The 24,255-nt window shown below is 49.9% G+C and overlaps 1 protein-coding gene, 1 non-coding gene and 1 pseudogene across 3 annotated transcripts in view; 2 read left to right on the top strand and 1 right to left on the bottom strand.

Moving 5' to 3' along the window:
* The window catches only part of LOC136640365 (zinc finger protein ZFP2-like), a 246,632-nt gene that overhangs the window by 16,351 nt on the left and 206,026 nt on the right, over positions 1 to 24,255 (bottom strand). The window lies entirely within an intron of this gene.
* The window catches only part of LOC136640521 (zinc finger protein 208-like), a 31,595-nt pseudogene continuing 7,936 nt past the window's right edge, over positions 597 to 24,255 (top strand).
* Positions 9,574 to 9,764, top strand: LOC136643378 (U2 spliceosomal RNA). Its single transcript, XR_010793990.1, has one exon. It is a non-coding gene; the product is annotated as a U2 spliceosomal RNA (small nuclear RNA).

The raw sequence follows: 24,255 nt of genomic DNA, 5'->3' as shown, positions 1-24,255 counted from the left end.
ACATGCCCAGGGCCACTTTCTCTAACAGTCCTTTACAGAAAGGTTTTGCTCCCCTTCAAAGGGAACCCAGCACATGCTGAGTTAGTTTCAGCCCCAGATGCTGGAAAAGGTGACAGCTGTCAGTCGACTCAGTTAGTAAGCAGTGCAAATGGGCTCTCCCTTGATGGGGGCCTTCAGAGCAGCCCTCTGCTGGGGTGTTCTAGCTCTGGCTCCTACACTGAGTAGGAGATTGGAGTGGATGACATAGCAGGACCCTCCAGATGCCAGATTCTACACAGACCGCAAGAACTGAGGTGTCACAAAGTTAGCTTCCTATGCGGTGTGTAGGAGGGGTCTCCAAGATCTAGCAGGGGGCTCTGTGACTTGAGGAAGGACTGCATGGGGGTCTTCTGGAAGCAGCTGTTTGGTGCGATGCTTTTTGTTTTTTGTTGTTACTCTAATGTACAAAACTTAAAAACTATGTTTTTCAATTGCTGAAATGCAAAGGGTTGAGCTTTGTAGGAAAATACCAGGTTTCCCCTCCTTGAGTCTCTGAAATGTGTCTTGGGTAGGGATAATCTGTGCCTTTCTTCATTCAGACTCCAGTGTCCTTTGAGGAGGTGGCTGTGTCTTTCTCCAAGGAGGAGTGGGCTCTGCTGGAGCCCAACCAGAAGGCCCTGTATGCAGAAGTGATGCTGGAGAATCTAGAGAACTTGGCTTTTCTGGGTAAGTCAGGACCCCTTTGCTTAATCTCCCTGGATCAGGGGTCTCCAAATTGTGGCCTGGGTACACATGAGGGCACACATCAGGGGGCACAAGATTTCTTTCCAACCTACAACAATTTAAAATATTTTTAATTGCTGATATTTTTGCTATTGGTGGATTCATTTAAATTTCATTCATTCATTTATAAAAGTGAATTTTTGTGTGTAAAATATACAGTGTGGCTCTCTGTGGAAAGTTTGGACACCACTGCCCTAGATGCTAAATGGTATGGATTGTTGTTAGTGTATCAGCAGTGATTCTGCAGAGAAATGGGGAGCAAATGCCGGGATGGGAAGTTTCCAAAGTGACAAAGGTCTTTAAGGGAGGGGGCTGTGGCTTCGTGGCAGAGAAGCTGCTTGGTATGCAGAAGATTCTGAGTTCAGACCTTGCTGCATTTCCAGGTGGGGATCTAAAAACTCCTCCAAAACCCTGGAGAACCATTCTGGGCTGCTAGAGCCTGGCATGGCTCTGAAGGGGAGGGGATGATTGAACAGCAGGCTGATGCTCCTGCAAAACTTAGCGCTTTGCACCTGTTCTAGCTATGCTACTCTCTGCATATTTTATAGATTGTTAGCCCTTTTGGGATAAGGATCCATTTAGAAATTCCATTTTGTCTGTAGCCTGCTTGTGAGAACTCTTTTGTTGAAAGAGGTACACAAACATTCTGAATGATAATCTGAGTGAATACTGGAACTCCTATTCAGTTGTCTGAGTGTCATCAATGTGGCCACTGGTCTTTTGCTGATTGACTTGTGCTTCCCCCTCCTTCCTGCTTTTTGAGAAAAAAATAGGCCAAAAGGCCAGTGGCTTCTTAGAGCAGCACACAGCCACTACAATCACACCATAACTGGCTCTGGCCTTTACAGTGTGAGCTCCCACAGAGTTCTGCTTTGTCCTCCATGCTTTTTTACATGTAGGTAAAGCCGCTGGGGGAAGTCATCCTGCTCTATCTGTCCTTGCCATCCCATTGCAGGGAGGCTATGCAGGTCCTGGAGCACTGCCTGGAGGCGGTTGGGGTCTGGATGAGGGCAATAGATTAAGATAGATTCCAGAAAAAGTCAGGCCTCCTCATCAGGAAATCCTCGATGCAGGTGCTAAGGCATCTACCCTCTCTGAATGGGGTAGCACTTGTCCTGCAAGATCTGATGCGCAGTTTGGGATTGCTCCTGGACTCACAGCTCTCCCTGGAGAAGCAAGTGGCAGCTGTGGCCAGGAGTGCGTTTGAACGGTTTTGGCAGGTACACCAGCTATGCCCATACTTGGCCCAATCAGACCTGACCACAGTGGTCCATGCCTTACTGACTTCAAGACTGGATTACCGTAGTACACTCCAGTGGGGTTGGCCTTGAAGGCTTGGAAGCTGCAATTAGTGCAGATTGCAGCAGACTGGGTGGTTACTGGAGCTAAGCATTTTCACTCTGTTGGACTGCTGCTTCAGCGACTGCACTGGGTATCCATTCCTTTCTGGACCCAATGCAAGGTTCTGACCTTTAAAGGTCAATGAGCCCTTTACGGTTTGGGTCCAGATGATCTGATGGACCGCCTTCTCCCATACTTTCTGGCCCAATCTCAGTGGCCGTCCATCCCATACACAATGTTATATGTTTTAGAGTCCAAGCTCCCTTGGGGACCTTGGAAAGAAACACTGTGGTGAGTTCTCCAGAAGTCATTTCTTTTGGCTTTGTGCTGTCCAGTCATGTTAACACCTCTCAACGATCTCTCCCCCCTCCCGTTTTTGCCTGTTGGTTGGTGAAAAGGCTCCACTGCCACAAGGGCAATGCCATCAGATATTAAGCAGGATGGGAGATGCAGTGGATCCACTCCTGATCTCCCCACTTCAGCTGAGCTCAGTGCCTTCTCCATGCCATTTACAGAAAAACAAAACCGTTCAGGGAAAAACCCTTCCGTACAAAACAGGTGATTCAGGGTTTCTCAGGCGCTACTACAGCATTGAAGCTGCTGAGAGAATCTAGAGAGAGACCCCTATCCTGTAACCCTCTAAAGCAGGGGTCTCCAACCCTTTCAGTAGGAGGGCCACACTGTATATTTTTCATATTTTCCTGGGCTGAAAAAATCAGCAATGCACAGCACAGTCACTGGCCAATCCATTGCGGAAACCTGGTTTGTTCTGATTTGTTTACACAGGTGCAAAAGTGGTGCTGTGTCCTGATGGAGAGATTTTAAGATTCTTTTGTCTGACGTAATGCTAACAGCCATAGACCTTGTCTTCATCATCTGGAGATTTTATTGACATAGTTACAAGCCAATTCAGTTCAATTTGGATACAGATGTGCACTCCTTCCTCCTCATCCTGTTTCTCCCAGCACCACACCCACAACTCCACATTAAATACTTGGGCGGAACCATGTGATATACTTCTACCACCTCCAAGACAACCATGTGACATACTTCCACCTCCTTATTTGGGCATATATTGACACTGCATGGTTCAAGCTTTAACTGGGTCATTTTACTCTGAGATTTTGCTCTGAGATCGAATGTTCTCAGAGTTGTTCATCAACCAACTCTGGTTACACAAGTTCTTGGAATTTTACATGTTCTGTCAATAATGATCTTTTTAGGTCACTTTGATATACCATGATCTCTTATCTTTTTATGGGAAACACCATTGTTTTCTTTGGCTCCTAATTTCAGCTATTTTTCTTAACAAGAGAAGCCAGGTTAACCCTTTAAAAATCTGTATCAGTCCTCACTGTGATCGTTCTATAGCATACATGAAAAGTCAACATGCGGAAACCCAGTTTGTTTTATTGGCAGGGATGAGGTTAACGTTGAATATTTATGCTATGTGGGTCTTACAGCATGTGGCCCAGGTGATTGAAAGTGAGGGTTAGCCAGGCTGGCACACTCTGGCCATGTAGAGAGAAGTGTGGCAAACTGAACTGCGCTTGTGGACTGTCTGTGGTTGGGGGAAAAATTATCTAAGTTGCTGCAAGTCAGATAAAGTCTTGTGGCAGGCCAGATTTGACTCCTGAACTGGAGGTTAGAACCCCTGCTCTAACCGCTCAGAGTTGGTCACTGGTAAGGGCTTGCAATACTGTGTGTAAATTCCTGGGAGTCATATCCGCTGAATCCGTTGGGTTTATTTCCAAGTATATTTATATGCTAAATAGTGTCCATGGGAGTTTCCATTTCTCTGTTGCTAATCACGGTATTATCTCTCTGTTCCAGAAAGGTGCAGCCAAGACAATGAGAATCAGAGGAAGCCACATGGGGTGTCACTGGAAACGGCCTTGCCTGAAGTAGAGGAAGTGACTCTTAGAGACCAGGATGGATCAAGGAGGCAGGAGGGAAGACCAGCACCTGTCAGGTGGACTGAAGCGCTCATTCTTCAGGTTTCTAATTTCTGTGAAATCCCAAGACAACAAGAACATCCAAAGGGGAAGAGAAGGGAAAAGGGGGAAACAATCAGTTCTGAATCCTACATTAATGAATACAGTGAAATCTGCACAGGGAAGAAAAGGTTGAAGTGCTCTGAGTGGAGAAAGAGCTTCAGGTCAAGCACCCACCTTGGACCCCATGAAAAATTCCAGACAAGTGAGAAAGCTGTGCATGAAGACAGATCACAGAAGCAGAAGGGAAGCCAGACAGAGCAAGAGAGAAAAAAATCTGATGCTCATCAGGGTGGGAATTTGAGTGTCTCTCCAGATGATCTAGAAAAAGAAACTAGAAAGAGGAGGGAAAAAGCCCCTCAAAGTGCTAAAACCTTTAACAGTAAATCAAAACATGAGAAATCACATAAATGCTTGGAGTGTGGAAAGAGCTTCACTCAGAGTTCAAGCCTCTCTGTGCATCAAAGAATCCACACTGGGGAGAAACCTCATAAATGCTTGGAGTGTGGAAAGAGCTTCAGTGAGAGAGTGAACCTCAATGTGCATCGAAGAATCCACACTGGGGAGAAACCATACAAGTGCTTGGAGTGTGGAAAGAGCTTCAGGCAGAGATCAGTCCTGAATGTACATCAAAGAACCCACACTGGGGAGAAACCATACAAATGCCTGGAGTGTGGAAAGAGTTTCAGTACTAGAGGAAACCTCACTGTGCATCAAAGAATCCACACCGGGGAGAAACCATATAAATGCTTAGAGTGTGGAAAGAACTTCAGTGAGAGGCGAAACCTCACTCTGCATCAAAGAATCCACACTGTTGTGCAACACTATGATCACACTGTGATCTACAGCCTCGATGTGCATCAAAGAACCCACACTGGGGAGAAACCATATAAATGCTTGGAGTGTGGAAAGAGCTTCTGTCAGAGGGGAAGCCTCACTGTGCATCAAAGAATCCACACTGACAAGAAACCATATGAATGTTTGGAGTGTGGAAAGAGCTTCAGTAAGAGAGCAAACCTCACTGTGCATCAAAGGACTCACACAGGGGTGAAACCATATAAATGCTTGGAGTGTGGAAAGAGCTTCAATACGACAATAAAACTTGCTGAGCATCAAAGAATCCACACTAGGGAGAAACCATATAAATGCTTGGAGTGTGGAAAGAGCTTCACTCAGAGGACAATCCTCGCTGTGCATCAAAGAATCCACACTGGGGAGAAACCATATAAATGCTTGGAGCGCGGAAAGAGCTTCAGTGAGAGAGTGAACCTCAATGTGCATCGAAGAATCCACACTGGGGAGAAACCATATAACTGCCTGGAGTGTGGAAAGAGCTTCAGTACAGGAGGAAGCCTCACTGTGCATCAAAGAATCCACACTGTTGTGCAACACTATGATCACACTGTGATCCACAGCCTTGATGTGCATCAAAGAACCCACACTGGGGAGAAACCATATAAATGCTTGGACTGTGGAAAGAGCTTCACTCAGAGGACAATCCTCGCTGTGCATCAAAGAATCCACATTGGGGAGAAACCATATAAATGCTTGGAGTGTGGAAAGCGCTTCAGTGAGAGAGTGAACCTCAATGTGCATCGAAGAATCCACACTGGGGAGAAACCATATAACTGCCTGGAGTGTGGAAAGAGCTTCAGGCAGAGATCAATCCTGACTGTGCATGAAAGAACCCACACTGGGGAGAAACCATATAAATGCTTGGAGTGTGGAAAGAGTTTCTGTACAGGAGGAAGCCTCACTGTGCATCAAAGAATCCACACCGGGGAGAAACCATATAAATGCTTGGAGTGTGGAAAGAACTTCAGTGAGAGGCGAAACCTCACTCTGCATCAAAGAATCCACACTGTTGTGCAACACTATGATCACACTGTGATTCACAGCCTTGATGTGCATCAAAGAACCCACACTGGGGAGAAACCATATAAATGCTTGGAGTGTGGAAAGAGCTTCACTCAGAGGACAATCCTCGCTGTGCATCAAAGAATCCACACTGGGGAGAAACCATATAAATGCTTGGAGTGTGGAAAGAGCTTCAGTAAGAGAGCTAACCTCACTGTGCATCAAAGGACTCACACAGGGGAAAAACCATATGAATGCTTGGAGTGTGGAAAGTGCTTCTTTGAGAGGGGAAGCCTCGCTGTGCATCAAAGAATCCACACTGGTGAGAAACCATATGAATGTTTGGAGTGTGGAAAGAGCTTCCGTACGAGAGCAAGCCTCACTGAGCATCAAAGAACTCACACAGGGGACAAACCATATAAATGCCTGGAGTGTGGAAAGAGCTTCTGTAAAAGGCCAAATCTTACTACGCATCAAAGAATCCACACTGGGGAGAAACCATATAAATGCTTGGAGTGTGGAAAGAGTTTCCATAGGAACACACACCTGACTGGGCATCAAAGGACTCACACAGGGGAGAAACCATATAAATGCTTGGAGTGTGGAAAGAGTTTCCATAGGAACACACACCTGACTGGGCATCAAAAGACCCACACAGGATAAACTGTATAAATGCTGGGAGTGTGGAAAGAGCTTCAGTGACCATTCATACCAGAGAGAAACCATACGAATGTGGCGGGCGACATTGCAGACCTTTGCCCCTGGAGCGGAGAGGCGTAAATCCATCACTGACTCCTGGTAAACAAAATCAGTGAAACCATATGAATGCCCTCTGGCGACAGGGAGATTCTTGAAGAACATCCAGGTACCCTGTCAGGATAGAAACCACACCCATTCTTTGAGTATAGAAAGAGTTTCGGTAGGGACAGGGACCTCTTAAAAAATTAAGACAAGGAGTTTCTACTTGTGTGTTGGCATCCTTCAGTCTCGGAAGACTATGGTCTCGCGCTCTGAATAGTGGTTCTGGAACAGTGTCCTCTCCAGTGCATGAAGCCTGGGTAAGGTAGATATGGAGGATAGACTGTTACCCATGCAGCAAATCCCCCCTCCCCATGATGCGGAAATGGTCCAATGGAAAGGCAGAAGCCAATACGGTTGGTTCCAGCGGCGTTGCGGGAGTTGCCAGAATGTGACTGTGTTCAGCCATGAACTGCCTCAGGGACTCCGGCTCCAGATTTTGCCTCGAGGTTGACTCCTGAAGCCTTTTCCATAACTGGATGTAGCCACAAGGCAGTGGAGGTTTGGGATCAGAGTTTTCCTTCTCTCAGATGAGCTTCCTTCCCAGGCTGAGGAGTCCCACCTACCCGGTGGCTGTTTAGTTGCCTCTTAAGACAAGTACAGCCAAATTGAGGGCCTATTCTTATCCCCAGCCCCCAGGGGTTTCTACATGGTATCCAAATCATGAGTGTCACAGGAGTTGACTGCCCCTCCCTGGTTTTACTATCAGGAACCGACCTTGGAAGGGGATCCTTTGAAGTGGGTTTCATTGGGGTGATGACTTCAGAGATGGATTGGGGATCTCCTGTGTAACACTTTGATGTGTGTTTTATGATCTCTTTTATGGGTGTCCAAAATGGGCATGTCACTTGGATTTACCCATGGGGGGGGGGGGAAATGGGATTTTATTTCAAGTTTGTAGGACAGGAATAAATCTGCCAAGCCATAAATCTGCTATTGGGAGTAAAATCTGTTACCTGATGGAAGGGACAACAGCAAAGTCTGTCCCAGGTGTGATTAATTCACATTATGCCAGGGAAGAAGACCTGATGATTGGCCAGCAGAACTTCAGCAGGTTTGGGAGGTATATTATTATTATTAATTAACAGTATTTATATACTGCTTTTCAACGGAAAGTTCAAAAAGCAGTTTACAGAGAAAATCAATGGCTCCCTGTCCCAAAAGGGCTCCCAATCTAAAAGGATGCAAAAGAACACCAGCAGACAGCCACTAGAAAAGACAGTGCTGGGGTGAGGAGGGCCAGTTACTCTCCCCCCCCCTCATCGCTGAATAAAAGAGCACCCACTTTAAAAGTGCCTCTTGCCCAGTCAGCAGGGGTAATATCAAGGATTGGATGTGATCCCACAGGGGGACAGGGACTGTGCTCCTGTTTAACTGGGCAAGGCACTGAACACGCATTTGGCATCTGAAGTGCGGCAGAGCCTGTTTGGATACTCATCTTGGACACTGGAACTGGCAACCTTTCGTAGCATCTTGTAGTCAGCGTAGGGATGAGTCGGCTTCATTATTTGGTGCCTCCTGTGATTATGAACTTGTTCCTTTTGTCCAAATATTCCTTTTGAATTCCCCCCTTTTTGCTATACAGATTCCAGACTTCCAGAGAATTCCAGAGTTCTAACCCTAGCTTCGTATGATCAAATCTCTTTTGAAGAGCAGCTGGAGTGTGTGTGTTTCCTTGACCAGGGCTGGGGGCAATTCCACAGAACTCAGAGGGAGAGTAGTAACTTTCCAGCACTGACATAAGGGCAATGCAGCTCTGAGATAAGGGAACAAACATTCCCTTACTTTGAGGAGGCCTCCATGAGTGACCCCCAACTGCAGGATGCAGCAAATGTTCCACTGGCACCGCTATACCAGTGCTGGAAAGCACTGACATAAGGGGTTAGGATTGCCCCCTTTATGTGGAAAGTCTGCTTTGGAAATTTAATGTGGAAAGCCACAGGTCTCCTATGCCTTTAACAGGGACATTCTAGGACAGCAGCTGTTCTTTTTTCACTAGGACCAGCTAATCTAAGGAAGGGTCCAATCCTATCCAACTTTACAACACCAGTGATGCTGTAATGTAGCCCCAAGGTCAAGGAACACATGTTCACATACCTTGAGGAGGCCTCAGTGACTGCCCCTCCACTGCAAGATGCAGTGCATGTCCCATTGGTACAATTGCAGCAGTGCTGGAAAACTGAATAGGATTGGGCCCGCAGCTCAAGGCAGGAAAGGCTGGGATTCTCACCATGTCAAAAAGAACAGAGAAGCACTTCAAGAGCTGCCCTCCTTTCTCCTCCCCCTTTAACGTGGACAGCTTTGCAGTCTAAGAGAACCCAATCCTTGGCATGTCCACCCTTTCACCATGAAACATCCTTTTCCCCCATCCACTGAGATAAGGACGCGTTGTGGGGTGGGGGGAGCAGCACTTGACACTTTGTTTCAGACCAGAATTCTGCCACTTGGATGACACTTGTGAACTGGCAAGGCAACACTGCCACCTGGCGCAAGACTGAGCTATGGGAAAGAGCAGCGCTGCGCAGCTGGCCATCAAAGGGTTATCGGAGGATGATGGGAAAGGGGGCAGAGTTATGCAGATCGCACGCTAGTGGTGAAATTGACAAGGGGAGAAGAATCCCAGGAGCAGCGCTCAACACCCCCCAAAGGAGGGCAAGTGCCCCCATGGCCTGCAGAAGTGCGTTGGGTGAGTGGATTCTGTATGACAGTGAGCCAGGCTGTGCAGGGCATGGTGGGGGGCTCCGGAGGGCGAAGCCCTGTTCTCGGGCAGCTGGAAGAGGAGCCATGTGCCAGGGCTGTGGGATTTTTCCCTTGGTACAGTATCGCTTCTCGGCCTTATGGCTAAGATCAAGTGTAGTGTCTGTTCTTATCAGTTTAAAATCTGGTATGTTCTCTATTTGAGAACTACATTTCAAATGGATTTTTGGGACTGGGGGATGGAATAGGGGCTTGCTCCATCCACTCCATGCATCAACCTAGTATTGCAGTATTTCTAGGAATGGTGCACTTCCCACTGGGAAGAATCTTGCTGGTGCAAAGACAGACCAAAGTAGCTCTTTTCTCCTCTGCTGGGGTCTTTCCTTCTTCTTTCCAGAGTTCCTTTTCTGTGTCTTTCTTTCTCATCTGGAGTTATCTGTGTGGCTTAACACCATTCAGAGCGCGAGACTGAAGGTTGCGGACACACAATCTGAGGCTGCAGAAGCTCTTGCATTTGTGGGCTTTCTCACTGACTGATGTGGCTCCTATCTCCTTCTCCTCTGCAGAGCTCCACCTCTTTCTCTGGGTCTTCTCTGTTTTTCTGGTCCATGTACCATATACCACATTGTGTGTGTGTCCATGGGGGGGGGGAATCTCAGTGGTGCAGAGGCAGGCTGAAGTGGCTGTCCTCCATTGGGGTCTATTGGGGTCTTCCTTTCTCCTCTGCAGGGCTCTGCTTCTGTTTCTCTGGATCTTTCTCTTTCTTAGATTGTGAGCCCTTTTGGGACAGGGAGCCATTTAGTTATTTGATTTTTCTCTGTAAACCGCTTTGTGAACTTTAGTTGAAAAGCGGTATATAAATACTGTTAATAATAATAATAATAAATTCTCTCTCACTGGTCTGGGATTATTTGTGCGGCTGCAGAAGCTCCTGTATTTGTGGGCTTCCTCACTGACCGATGTGGCTCTTCTCTGCTGGGGTCTGCAGAGCTCTGCTTCCTCTCCAGGTCCGGGCAAATAGGAGCATCTTTCTCTGGGTCTCCATCTCTCTGGCAGTATCTGTGTGGCTTAACCGGATGGTGCATTAACGGAGGGCTCTCCAAACCCTGGCCCAGGGGCCAGATGCGGCCCACAACAAGCCTCTATCTGGCTCACAGCAAGCCTCTGGACCCTTGCAAGCCTATGACCCACTCAATTGAATGTGACCAGAGCTGTGCTCCAGTTGCGTCTGCAGGGTGTTCTGAGGGCTGGGGAGGCCGTGCACCTCCCCTAAGAATGCCTTCTAAAGACCTAAAAACATCACTTCATAGTTAAAATTTATTTATTTTTCCAGCCCTCCACACCATGCCAGATATTTGACTTGGTCTTCTGGCCTAAATGTTTAGAGATGCCTGCATTAAGGGACAGACTGACAGCCCAATCCTGTCCACACTTTCTTGGGAGTAAGTCCCATTGACACTAATGAGACTTACTTCTGAGTAGACATGCATAGGATTGGGCTGCGAAATGGCTCTCTTCTGCTGGGGTCTCTCTTCCCAGAGCCTTGTTTCTCTGGGAAACTCTGGGTCTTCCTCTCTCACTGCCCTGGAGGGCCACTGAAGCTGATGCTGCTGTATTTTTAGGCTTCCTCACTTTGTTTTTCTAAAAACTCTGATCTTACTTAATGGCTCCTATTCTCCTGTGGCAAAGAGCAGTGGGGGGGGGTGAAATTTTTGACTGGCCCCTCCCTGCCCACTGTGAATGAGTCCTGTTTATTTTGCATCTCTCAGATGTTTAAAGTGAATAAACTTCTCATAAGGTGTTTGCAGTGAATAAAAATGAGAACTTGAAATAAAAAAGAACACCTAACACTTTTTTCTGCCTTTTCCATTTTTTTAAAAATCACAAAATCTACAGAAAAAAAGTAAAAGCGTTTTCAAACACTCCTACTCATAAGTATTGCCCTCTTTTGTCTGTTTCCTTATTCAGAATATTTATGTACTTCTTTCCAAATGACAAAAAGATGACAGCACAACTGAGAGCCCAATCCTATGCGTGTCTACTCCTATGCATGACTCTACCCCAGTAGAGTCAATGGGCTTACTCCCAGGAAAGTGTAGATAGGATTGGGCAAAGGGGTGAAACTGACCTCTCTATCCATTTCCTCTGGCCAGTTTTCCCAGTAAATGCCACTGCAATTTGGTGCCAGGTCCTGATTTGCCCTGGGGGAGGGAAGGCTGAACTCTAGGAAAGCTCATGCTAATCTAGGCCATTTGGGGTGTGCCCTTTCCCCTTAATGGCCCTACCTTTTCCTTTAAGGTCCTACAAAGGTCCTTTAAGGACCTTTCCTTTAAGGTCTGCCTTGCTAGCATCTCCTCTGCAGCCTTTTTATCCTTGAATGATCCATTCAGCCTAATTGCCCATAGATCAGGACTCCTGGAGGATCCTTCAGATGCCTTCCCCCTATTGCAAGGGTCTCCCAACCAGGGGACACATCAAATATCTGAGGCAGAAGGCCAGAAAAAAAATTAAATATAAAATTAAAGAACATAAGGACAGACCCACTGGATCAGGCCATAGGCCCACCTAGTCCAGCTTCCTGTATCTCACAGGGCCCACCAAATGCCCCAGGGAGCACACCAGATAACAAGAGACCTCATCCTGGTGCCCTCCCTTGCATCTGGCCTTCTGACATAGCCCATTTCTAAAATCAGGAGGTTGCACATACACATCATGGTTTGTAACCCGTAATTGATTTTTCCTGCGGAAACTTGTCCAATCCCCAACTAATTTAATTAATTTAAATAAATTTTAATTTATTTAATTAAATAAATTGGAGATGGAACTTAGATGAGTGAATAAATGAATGAATGGGCTCATTCATTAAACCTGTCTGGCCCTCGGAACACCCTCCAGGTGCAACCAGAGCACAGCTCCAGTTGTGTTGGAGTGGGCTAGAAGCTTTCAGGGGACAAGAGGCTGGCCAGGGGCTGGATACAGGCTCCCTGCAGGCTGCATCTGGCCCCCAGGCTGGGATTTGGAGACCCATGCCAAATTGGAAGGACAGACCCCCACCTCCATCCAGCCCAAGAAACTCCTAGCTACACACCCAGGAGATGCTCCAGAAAATTTTAGTCCACGCAATAATGTTTTTGGGTTCTTTTCCCAAACTCAAGCCAACAAGCATCTGATTCAGGGTTTGATTCTACATCCAAAAAAGGGGAAGAACTCAGAAAGAAACCAAACAAGCCAAGCTTCTAGGAACGATTTAAGATTCCCAGATAAACGACACTGCCAGGAGAAATCACACCAGCAAAACTCTCCCTTGAAATGAGACCTAAAACTTTTCCATGGGGAAGCAGAGAAGGGCAGGCAGAACTTTCCTCAAATGCATTTCAGCCCCAATGAAAGACCAGCTTGCTTCAGGCATTGAAGCCTAAGTCAAAACACAAAGGTTAGTGGTTACCGGGCAAAAGGAGACTAAGAATTAAATAAGAGGGCCCAAACTTAGCAAATGTTAGGATGATCAGAGCTGCAAAAGTCTGTGCTTCTGACCAGGCTGACAGCAACAGGTGTTCTAATGGCACCTGCAGGATTGGGGCACCTCCCTCTGGGGCAGACAGGTATGACTCCTGTCCTTTGGAGTGATGCTGTTCCTCTCCAGGTCTGTTCCAAAGGCAGGCCATCTCCAGGCAGGGGGAAATCCACACCTGCAGGGGGCTGGGGGGTCCAGGGAGGGCAGAGGCTGCTGGCCGGGTTCTCCAAGGGTGGAAAAGTGGGCGCCGAGAGGGGGGAAACAGGGCCTGCATCACCCCCATTGGGGTAACTGATTGGGGGGCAGGGCTGAGAGGAAGTGTGGAGGGGAGGAGAGCATTGAGCTCCAGCAGAGGTTGGGGCATTTTTGGGGAAGGGGGCAGATGCAGGGGAGGGCACCAGGATGCAGGTTGTGTCTGTTGCCTTGTGTGCTTCCTGAAACACTTAGTGGGCCACTGTGAGATACAGAAAGCTGGACTAGAAGGGCCTTTGGCCTGATCCAGCAGGGCTCTTCTGATGTTCTTGGCCAGGCAAAGCCCCCTCCCTCCCCAGCAAGTAGAGCTGGGAGGGAAATTTGCACCCAGAGCCCTGCAAAGCGCCTTCCGCACAAAACCATTGTGTGGCTCACCCTGAAGGGCTCCCAGTGGCTGCTTCTGGGAACTGCTCAGATGCACACACCTGAGGTCAGTGCAGTGCTGGAGCTCAGCTGCTTTGAATGCTTACTTGGGAGTGAGCCCCATTGCAAGGTACCCTTACGGCTCTGTTTTGCTCCCCTCCCAGGAATGGCTCCCAAGGGAGGTGCCGCTTGCCCACCCCGCCGAGCCTTCCCGCTGGACTGGCTGCGCCGCCCCCTCCAGCTATGCCACCGCTCTGGAGGCAGCCTCTGGCCCCCAGGGCAGGCAACAAGTGCCGCGGAACAAGGGCCCCGGCAGTCCGACACCCCAGTGTTTTGCCTGCCTGCCTGCCTGCCCCACTCGGGCACACGGCCGCCGCCTCCTTCGCCCGCCAGCCCTGGGCCGGGCATCACTCCGCTTCGGATCCCCCTGGCCTGGGCTGAGCCTCCCCTGCGAAACACACGTGGACTCCCCGAGCCGCCTGTGAGCAGCTCTGCACACACCAAGGTCCTTGCACACATCGACGACGCCGGTGGAACAGACTGCCACTTGACAGCTCAGGTCATGGGCCCGGAGAGGGACTGGTCTTGGGTCCGCAGGAAGCCTCGGGCCAGGCAGGACTTGGGAGCAGGAGAGCCTGCCAGTGTCTGCGCTGCTGGGCTGCCTGGTGAGCTCTGCTCAGGACGGGAGTCCGGGAAAGGCCTGCTGGGTCCCCACCTCATCCCGCCGTGCGTGTTGCGGGCAAGCACTGCTCCCCAGGCGGAGATCCACATCCATCCCCCTTCACAAGGTCCCTGCCCCGAGGAGCCTGCAGGACAGACAGGAGGGAGGCTGCAGGGAATGGCCCCTGGACTCCTGCTCCAGCCTGCGGCCCCCGCGGGTGCCTCCCCTCGCTCCATCTGGCCTGGGGGAGCAGCGCCGCCCGCCAACCCGCTGCAGACGGACCCTTTGAAGGGTAGCCAGGAGAGGACCTCTAGGCAGAGCCTCCAGCCTCTGTGGAGAGGGCACTCCTGGGACCGAGCAGAGGAGGGAACTGGGGCCGCACTCTGCTCCTCCCAGCTCTGCCCCGGTCGGCTTTGCGGGGTGTCGTAAACCTAGGGGGGTTTGGGGTGCTCAGAGTTCTTGGTTCTCGAACCCATAAGCCCTCAAGGCCCCTCTGTCCAGTAGTACTGCTACCACCCTGTATGTGCCAGTGCCTCAGTCCAGGGACACTGAGACCCTCTAGGCTTAATTCTATCCCTCGCAGGCACTGAGCATTTTCTCCAATTCAAGCTTCAGTCCTCAAGTTACTAGACCGCAGTGAGCACTTGGTAGCTTGCTGAACGGCTAGGCAGGATTCTGAACCCTTGTCCCCAACAGATAATGAAACAACTTGGTAAAAGAGATTAAGTACATAAGGTTACATAAAGTTACAGTAAGGCTGCAAATGCTAGTCATAAACATCTGGGAAACACATCAGCAATAAAATAATAAAGCTAGCTGGTTATCTCTATTAATCCCTGACTCTCACCTGGGTCAGTTACTCTTGTAGATCTTTTAGCCCCAAGGCTACCTATGAGGCCAGGTGCCCATGTTGCAAGGTTCAAGAAAGCAAGATGCAGTACTCAAGCGTGATGGTTTGCAGCCTTTATTTCGCAAGGGGCATCTCATGGGACTAATGTCCAAAGCACTGAGAGCAACTGTCAATGATAACTGGACCCTTTATAGCGTTCTGGGTTCTTTGTTTGAAAATCTGAACTTCTCTTTGGCTAAAGTTTAACATCATAGATGGGGCTAACTCTTCATAGGCTGTAGATAACCTTAGAGACACTTGATAGGTGAGTTTCAAGTTACAGGTTTCGAAAAAAGGTGAAATCAAACAATTAAACATACTGAATTACAACGTTTTGAAGAACCAGCAGAGGCTGCTATAATATAATTTTATCCAGTACTGACCCTTCCTCGCATCCATCAATCCAATTAGGGACTTCCTTGACAGGTCTCCTACCATCCTCATTAAGGAGATGACACAATGTACTTTGAGTGGTACAGTTATCTCTTCCCTGCATGCCTTTCTCCTATGCTGATGTCAACATAGAAACACCTGTGAAGCCTTCCTGCAATGTTAAAGCTTTTGTCTGTTCTTAAGACTTTTCTAAAATCTAGCAAACCTTTGGTTCCATAAGAACTACTTTTATGCCGAATATATATATATATATATATATATATATATATATATATATATATATCCTTTTGCTCTGAAAGAATAAAATAAGTGAGCACTGGCAAGCAAGCATAGTGATGTCCTTGGCAAACGTGTACTTCTGCCAAGACGAAGCCTATCTCTTCGTTGCACTGTCTTTTCTACATTCCAAAGTGTATTAACACAGCCTTTGAGGCCCCAAAGTTCCAGCTTCTGTGAAACTTCAGTGAAAGTAACAAACAGCTTCCAAAAGGATTCTTTCAAGCAGCTTTTACTGTTCTGTGTGCCTTTCCTGCTTTAGCAGTGTGGCTTTTAAGCTTTTGCCCCAATGGCATGTTATCCTGGTTATTCTGTCACCTTCCATCACCCATGGTAGACAATGGAGCTCGCAGTGTGCAGGATGTTGCACCCAAAAACTCTGCCCAAGAAGAAACCGACACACCCCTTGGGGCACTCATTATGATCCATACCCTACACATGCCCAATCTCGTTTGATCTCGTAAGCTAAGCAGGGTCAGGCCTGGTTAGTACTTGGATGGGAGGCTGCCTGGGAATACCGGGTGCTGTAGGCTTCTACCATAGTCTTTCGAGACTGAAGGTTGCCAACCATATAATCCTTTTTATGCTAATAGTGCTGAGGTGACTTCATACTTATTTAGACTGTCCAGTCAGAAACTTTTGAGGACAGAACCTTCTTAAAGTTGGCCTGGTTACTAGCTCTCCTAGTTCTTACCCCTCCCAACTGGAGATCCATAACTGCATTCTATTCTGCTTGATCAGGCACCTCTCCATCTACTAAGGTGTTAAACATTCCAAGGGGTTGTAATTCTTGTTTATTTACTCACATTCTTGCATCTGGGAACTGCTAGCCACTTCTCCGTTACTGACTTAGTTTGGTTCAGGCTTCCACTGCTAACCTAGGCCTAACGAGTACATATTCATGACACGGGGATGCTCCTGCGGCTGCCTGCAGAGTCCAGTCGAGCCCTCCCCTCGTGGGCCCTGCCAGGCCAGCACCAGCCCTGCAGCGCGGGGGGGGGAGGACAGAGGGGCTTCAGGGCAGGAACCCGCACGCAGGCGCAGAGCAGAGTAGGAGCGCCGCAGAGTCCTGACAGGGCATGGGGGGTCTTGTCCCTGCCTCGCCCGCCCCCCGCCAGCCCTGCCCGAACCCTGCCTCCCGTCTCTTGCAGGGGGCGCAGATGGAGGGAACCGGGGCTGATTCCCCGCAGGAGGTGGAGGAGACTTAAAATTGGTCCACGGGACTCAGGTCTCAAAGCATGGACCAAGATTGACCATTGGGTTTCAACTTTTATACTTTACAATCCTTTGTCTGAAAATCCAGACTTTTCATTTGCTGAAGGTTTGACATCATAAATGGGGCACAATTTTAATAGGACAGAGATAAGATACATTTACATACAAGATGGAGGATAGGTGAGCAACAAGTAAGCAAAACCATTGATTGGCTCTCATTTACATACAGGTGGGGTTTCATTCCAAAACTTTGCCAAAATCACACAATTTCCAACAATTTCCCAAACCAGTAGGGTTCACTGTTACATCAGTTCCATTCATCACTGACCCTTACTCGCATTTATTAATCTAATTATGGACCTCTTTGAGAAAATAAGGTTTTATACCATCTTTATTAAAGAGAACATACAAGCACTTAAATATGAATGTATAGAGCCTAATTTGGTAGAACTCTTAACCTATGTATTGATTGTTATTCCTTAAACTCCTTTTAATTAAATGGTTTTGCTGAACTACCTATCTGCATCTTCTCTTCTGGGTTTAGCATACTTCCTAAGGGTCCTTTACTAACCTGTGTGAACCAATCCTTAAACTTCCTTTAACACCCTTTACTATATATTTCTATGACTTATTTAAAGCTAAAATAAGGTTTTGTGACTTTCCTACCTTCTCTGTAATATTGTACTCTGCACGTAAGATTCTCTTGGCAACTTCTTGCTTCTAACTTTCAAACACATTTCATTAACTTTCTACTTTGCAACATACCTGCATTAACTTTTCTCTCTCTTAACTCTGTTCTTTTCTTACATGACACCAACTGCTTCAAGACTCCTTTAAGGGATGTATTCCTTTGAGGGATGTCTAGTGGTGTACTTTCATATATTTAATGCAAAACAAACCAAACTCTTATTGTAAAAAGGATTTCTTTTAAGAAACCTTTTCTCATTTACTATTACATCTCCCCCTGTCAGTTGTAGCCCAGACAGAGGCTCTCTCATGGATGTTTTGCCTTATCTTTTCTAATTGGTTTCTGCAGGTGTTTGTCTCCTTGTTTATTAGAAAATCCTATTTTTTAACCTGCCAACAGATAAAAGTTGCAAATCTGTGTGTTTTCCTTCTTGCTTTGCCCGTATGCTTACATAACATGCCCAATCAGAAGACCCTGAGCTCCTGTCAACTGGGTTGGGACACCCCGTCAACTACTGCCTGCTGATTTCCTGTTTTCAGATTGCGGTCCCATTTTGCCAGATACTCCATGGGGTCATGAATGCCTTTGTGTGAAAATAGCAGCCGCCCTTTGACTGGCATCATCTGATCACCCTCCTGGGAGTGAGGACTGGGGCTCCTTCCTTCCTCTACCTGCAGGAATCAGCGCCTGTCTTAGAAACTGCTCTGAGTACAATGCAGCTCCCCAGGGAGCTTCTCAGAGGGAAGTGGGATGGAAGTTGAATTATTAAGGCCCCAATTATTATGAAGGACCCAAAGAAGTAACTCTTCTCCCAGATGCTGTCCACATGCACTTCCAGCCCAGAGTAAAGACTGAAATTCTTCTGCTACTTTGAAAGGCCAATGGAAACAGCAAAACCGGCTGGATGAGGTTGAAAGCCCTTCGTCCAGCAGTCCTGGAGAGAGGAACCCAACTCAGGGACTCACAAAAGGAAGCTGTTGAGCCCACCTGGGACACAGCACTAGCCAGAGACCCAAGCAGGGATCCTTTCAGGGGAGCATGAAAGTCAAGGAAGGTGAAGGCGAATCCTAGAGAAAAATAGGGTTGTGGAGTAACAGGCCTCAAGCTGTGTACCAAATATCAGGAGGCCATGAAAGCAAAACAAGGCTGAGTCCTGGAAGGGCAAAGGGACAGGGGAGGAGCATTAAAAAGGGACGCAGCAAAGCAACACAAAGGAGATTAAGGACCAAGACAGAGACAACGTGTGCATGTCTGAACCCTGGCCTCAAAGACGGCTAGACTGCAGCTGGCCATTCCAGTTGCCTGGGTGAGGACTGACATTTTCCTTCAGGACTAAGTGCTCCTTATAGGGTATGCATCTGTCCTGACCAAAAAAAAAAGCCACCAATGAGAAAACCAAGGCAACCAGCTAGTCTCAAATACACTGAATGTTTGTTTCCTTCCCTCCGAGCTGCATTGCCCTTCTGTCAGTGCTGGAAAGCTGGAAAGTGCTGACACAAGGGGTTAGGATTGCCGCCTTAGTTTCGCTTCCCATTGGGCTCAATACATTTGTCCCCTCAGAGGGAGGGCCTTCCTTCTCGGGTGTTTTATGGGGCCGCGTCCCTCAGACCGGGACCCTTCTAAAGCAGGGCTTTCTGGCACACGGGGCCACCTCTGAGTGTGCCGCCCCCACCCCTGACCCAGAAGTGCTTGTGGTGCTGTCACCCTCGCTGCCGTAATTCCACGCTGCTGCGTCCTGCGCTTCCCCTTGGAAACGGCAAGGAGCGGAGGAGGCGGCGCAGGCTCCGCGCAAGGCTCCCTCAGAGCACTCTGGGGCTGCTGGAGGCCCAGGACAGGGAGTGCCGCCCCTTCCAGTGGCCCCAGTGCTGCGCTCAGAAGGGTGCGGAAGGCCACTGGAGCCTGGGAATGACGCATACAACCTGCAGGGTCGGCGGAGGCTGCCCCCTCCTGCTGCCTGAGGGCCACCCTCCCCTCCCGCTTCGCCAAGGGGGGAGGGGCAGTCCTCAGAGGTGGCTGCAGCAGTGGAAGGGGTGGCCTCTGGACGGTGCGGTGCAGGGCCTGCGGGGGGGCGTGTAGCAGCGCCCGGGGCGCCTGCCCCCCCTGGGTACGCCACTGCTCGGGCCGCCTCCTCCGCCTGCCCTGCCGGGGAGCCAGGCCCTGAGTGCAAGGGAGCATCGGGCCCCTCTCCGCAGGCGACCTCCTCTTCCACCGTCAGCGGAGGCTTCACGATCCACCACAGTCAGGTCGCGACCCACCAAGCGGCAGGAGAGGGCAGGAGCTCCTGGAGAGAGCCATCCTGCCCAGCAGGGGAGGGGAGCCTCTGTTCCCTGTGGGGCTGGCCAAGAGGACTCAGAGGTGAAAACTACCACTCCCAGGATGCGCTGCGAAGGAGGCAAGATGGTGGTTCCGGCGGACAACGAAACTACCACTCCCAGAAGGCGCCGCGCGCGAGGCAAGATGGCGGCACCTCCTGGAAGGGGCTCAGGTGAGGCTGGGGGATGGAGGCAGGTGCGGAGTCCGCAGCGCGCCGGCGAGCACCCGAGGACTGGGCCTCTAGGGCTCAGGGAGAACAGCGGGTGCCCTTTGGGGCTGGCCTGGAACTGAACTGGGGGGGAGAGGAAGGGGGTCTGGGGCTCGGGACGGCGGAGCACGCAGAGGGGCCCCTTCGAGGACGAAGGGCGGCAGGCAGGTTCCCCACCGCCCCTGTGGCAGGGAGTTCCACAGGCCCAGAAGACGAGAGCCCTGAGACAGGCCAGCGAGGAGGCCCCACCGCCCCTGTGGCAGGGAGTTCCTCAGCCCCAGAGGAGGAGAGCCCCTGAGACAGGCCAGCTGGGAGGTCCTGTCATCCCTGCTTCTCTGCTCCGAGCCCTGGGCTTCCCCTGCCTGCACTCCTGAGGCGGAGCCACCCTGCTCCAGCCCTGGGGGGGGGGGGGCTCCTGAAGTGCTGGGCACGTGTCTTGCCCACTGCTGGACGTCCAGCACATTGAGCATACTTTGTGAACTGGCCATGTCTGATGAGTGGGGAAAGGCAGAGAAGGTGCTGGCATCGTGGCAGAGCCAGAGGGATGCAGAGCGCCAGTTTTCAGGGAGCCCCACCCCCTCCCCTCCCCTTCAGAGACATCCCAGGCCTCCAGAGCAACATGGAGGGGAAGGCAGGGAGACTGAAGCCACCTAGAGCAGGAAGAGCCGGCTGCAGAGCCCGTGGGACCCTTGGCCTCCTGGTAAGGGATCTACACCTGTGAGCCCCGGACCCTCCGCTCTGGCCCTGTGGCACTCCTGTCCTGGTCTGGTCCTGGCACCTGGTCTCTGCTTTGACTTCACTACTAATCATCCTTGGGGAATGTTGTGAGTTCTCCCACACTTGGGTTTCCTTTGTGTATTTCTGATGTTTTCTGCTTTGTCTTCCTGTAACCCCTTTAAGATAACTCTCTGTCTCTTCATTAGGTGTTGCATCTTCAGTACTGAAAGGAAGAATCAGCATCAGACCTGGCAGAACAGGATTGCTGTGGTGCTCAGAATCCCTTGACTGGGTAAACTGCCTCCCTGCAGCACCTCCTTCCTTCAAGGCAAACGGTTTCCTCCCTTTGGTCAAAGACCCCATGTGAGGAAGCCTTGCTGAGGAAGCTCCTCCAGCCACTGCCCACCCACCCTCCCCAGAGTGAACTGCAAGTTCTTTTTGTCCATAGTTTCTGTCAAGGACGGATGGACTGAGCTAAGCTGGGAGCATCCCTTCTGCCTGGAAATGGCTGTGGAGCAAGTGGGAGGACTCCTAGCTCTGGGTCTGCACTTCCAGCCTGCACTAGAGGAACATGTGGAGCCGGGATTGAAAATGGAGCAAGAGGAGCCAGAAGGACTCCAGCCAGGGATGAGGCTGGGAGAACCAGAGGACCTCTCCCCTGCAGCCCGGATGGGGGCTCTCCTGCAGCATCTGAACTGGGCAGAGCCACCTCACGTTAAGCAGGAACCAGAAAAGGGATTGTCATTGCAGCAGTGGGAAGCACAATGGCGGGAGTTCCTTGAAGGACTGCAGACCCCTTGTTTTGGAGAGGGAAGCCCACAGCTCCCAGAGACCATGCCATGGGGTGAGACAAACATGCTCTGGCCAGCTGAAAGCTGAATGCAGAGTGGATGCTTCCATGCCCTCCTCTAAACCCGCTCCAGCTCATCACTGTCCTTAAAATATCATGCCCCTTTGGTATTCAGGGGAGATCTGACTAATTCTGAGTAGGGGGAATTATCACTGCTCAAGCTCTGGACTCTGCCTCGGTTGAGGCAGCCCAGCAGTAAGACAGAAACAGTAGAGTACAATAACTATATTAAAGTGGGTTAAATGACACCAACAGTTGTGGAAGAAAAGCCACTGTGCCCTAATTCTTTTTAAATCAAGGGCACAATATTGCCAGCTTGCCTCCCAACACCTGCTTGCTGCAGTAGTGTCTTGCTGTCAGTGTAATCAGGTAGAAGCAGGGCCTAAAGGCAGTAGCCCCCCTGCCCTGTGCACCCCACCCTGACTCCAGATTCATGTACCTTTTAGCACACTGATAGACCTGCCCTCTGTGCCTTCATTTCATCCCATTGTCAGGTTAGCTGAGGTGACAGGACTTGCTGCATCTGGGGAAGCACCTTCTCGGCAGTAATGATGTGCTGTGAGAAGAAGGACTTCCTGCTGTCTCCAAGGACTCTTGTCAACAGGCAGAAGATGCGATCTGGGGCCTGGAAGAAAAACTTTTAGTTCTTAGCTGAGTTGGAGCAATAAAGTCTCCCTTCTGTCTCTTGCAGGCAGTGGAGTGGCCTCAGCATGGTGTTCTGGGTCCCCTCCTCTGTGGGTTGGAGAAGGAGGAGCTGCTGTGAAGTCTGCTCAGGTAGGGGGCAGGTGACCAGGGAAGCCTGCAGGGAGCAGCGACAGAAGGGGCCAGCTCCTTTGCTTCTTCCTTTCCTGTGGCTTCTGGTGCTGCAAGATGTCAGGGTGCCCATCTTGCAGAATATTCCACAGGAATGCCATCAGGAGTGCCCTTATGTGCAAGTGGCAGCTGCCCCTTTGACTGGCATCATCTGATCACATTGGCGGCAGTCAGGAAGGGCAGGGCTCCTTCTCCTCTGCTTGCAGGAATGGAGGTTGCTCACAGCGCCTGTCTCAAAAGCAGCTCTAAATACCCTGCAGCCACTTTGCCCTAGTTCTTTCTGAATCAAGGGCACAATATTGGCAGCTTGCCTCCCAACACCTGCTTGCTGCAGCAGACTGGACAGTGTCTTGCTATCAGTGTAATCAGGGAGAAGCAGGGCCTAAAGGCAGTAGCCCCCCTGCCTCCAGATTCATGGATCTTTTAGCACACTGAGAGACCTGCCCTCTATGCCTTCCTTTCATCCCACTGTCAGGTTAGCTGAGGTCACAGTACTTGCCACATCTTCCTGCTGTCTCCTTGGACTCTGTCAACAGGCAGAAGATCAGAACTGAAACTTGGAAGAAATGCTTTTAGTTCTTACCTGAGTTGGAGGAATAAAGTCTTCCCTTCTGTCTCTTGCAGGCAGTGGAGCGGACTCTGTGTCGTGTTCTGGGACCCCTCATCCGTGGGCTGGAGAAGGACCAGCTGCTGTGAAGTCTGCTCAGGTAGGGGGGCAGGTGACCAGGGAATCCTGCAAGGAGCGGCGGCAAAAGGGGCCACCTCCTTTGCTTCTTCCTTTCCTGTTGCTTCTGGTGCTGCAAGATGTGGGGGTGCCCATTTTGCAGAATATTCCGCAGGAATGCCATCAGGAGTGCCCTTATGTGCAAGTGGCAGCCGCCCCTTTTGACTAGCATCATCTGATCACATTGGCGAGAGTCAGGAGGGGCAGGGCTCCTTCTCTCCTCTGCTTGCAGGAGCGGAGGTTGCTCACAGCGCCTGTCTCAGAAGCAGCTCTAAATACCCTGCAGCTCACCAGGGCTGTTTGCAGAGAGTGGCAGGAATGAAGGTTCATTATGAATCAAAGACGGATCTGTGGGAAGCATCCTGAACTGTGTTGGGCCTGTGTAGTTTAAGTAGAGCTTATTTCCACACAGCACTGTGTCCAAGAACTGGAGATGGCTAGAGCCATCCGTGTGCATGTGCTGTCATCCCAGGTGCTGCCCACATGTAGAACCTGAGCTTCTCCTGCTCCTTTGAGAGCCTTCCTGCCATCTTGCCCTGGACCACTGCTCAAGCAGGACTCTGTCTGTGGCTCTGCTGCCGCTCTAGGTGGACAAGCAGAGGTTGAGTCCCAGGTGCTATTAAGTCTTAGGACAGGTGAGGAATGTCATGAATATGTACAGTTCAGGCCTAGTAGCATTGCAAAGCTTGAGCCAAGCTAAAACAGTAACTCAGAAGTGGCTTGCATTTCCTAGCTGCTAGGAATTTACAACTCAATGGAAGGTGATTATGTAACACCTAGGCAGCCAGAAAGACACCCATCAAGAATGGAATGCAGCTGTAGATCTCCAGGGGGGAGGGAAGAGCTGACAGGGCGAGCTTCCAGCCCCACTTCCAGAGGACAGGGTCTTTGTTCCTTGTCTCTTGGTGAGAGAGGTGGTGGGTGCACATC

The sequence above is a fragment of the Tiliqua scincoides genome, chromosome 2, assembly GCF_035046505.1.
Source record: "Tiliqua scincoides isolate rTilSci1 chromosome 2, rTilSci1.hap2, whole genome shotgun sequence".
Classification (NCBI taxonomy): domain Eukaryota; kingdom Metazoa; phylum Chordata; class Lepidosauria; order Squamata; family Scincidae; genus Tiliqua; species Tiliqua scincoides.
The sequence above is the reverse complement of the archived record's forward strand: the minus strand, read 5'-3'. Positions and strand labels throughout refer to the sequence as shown.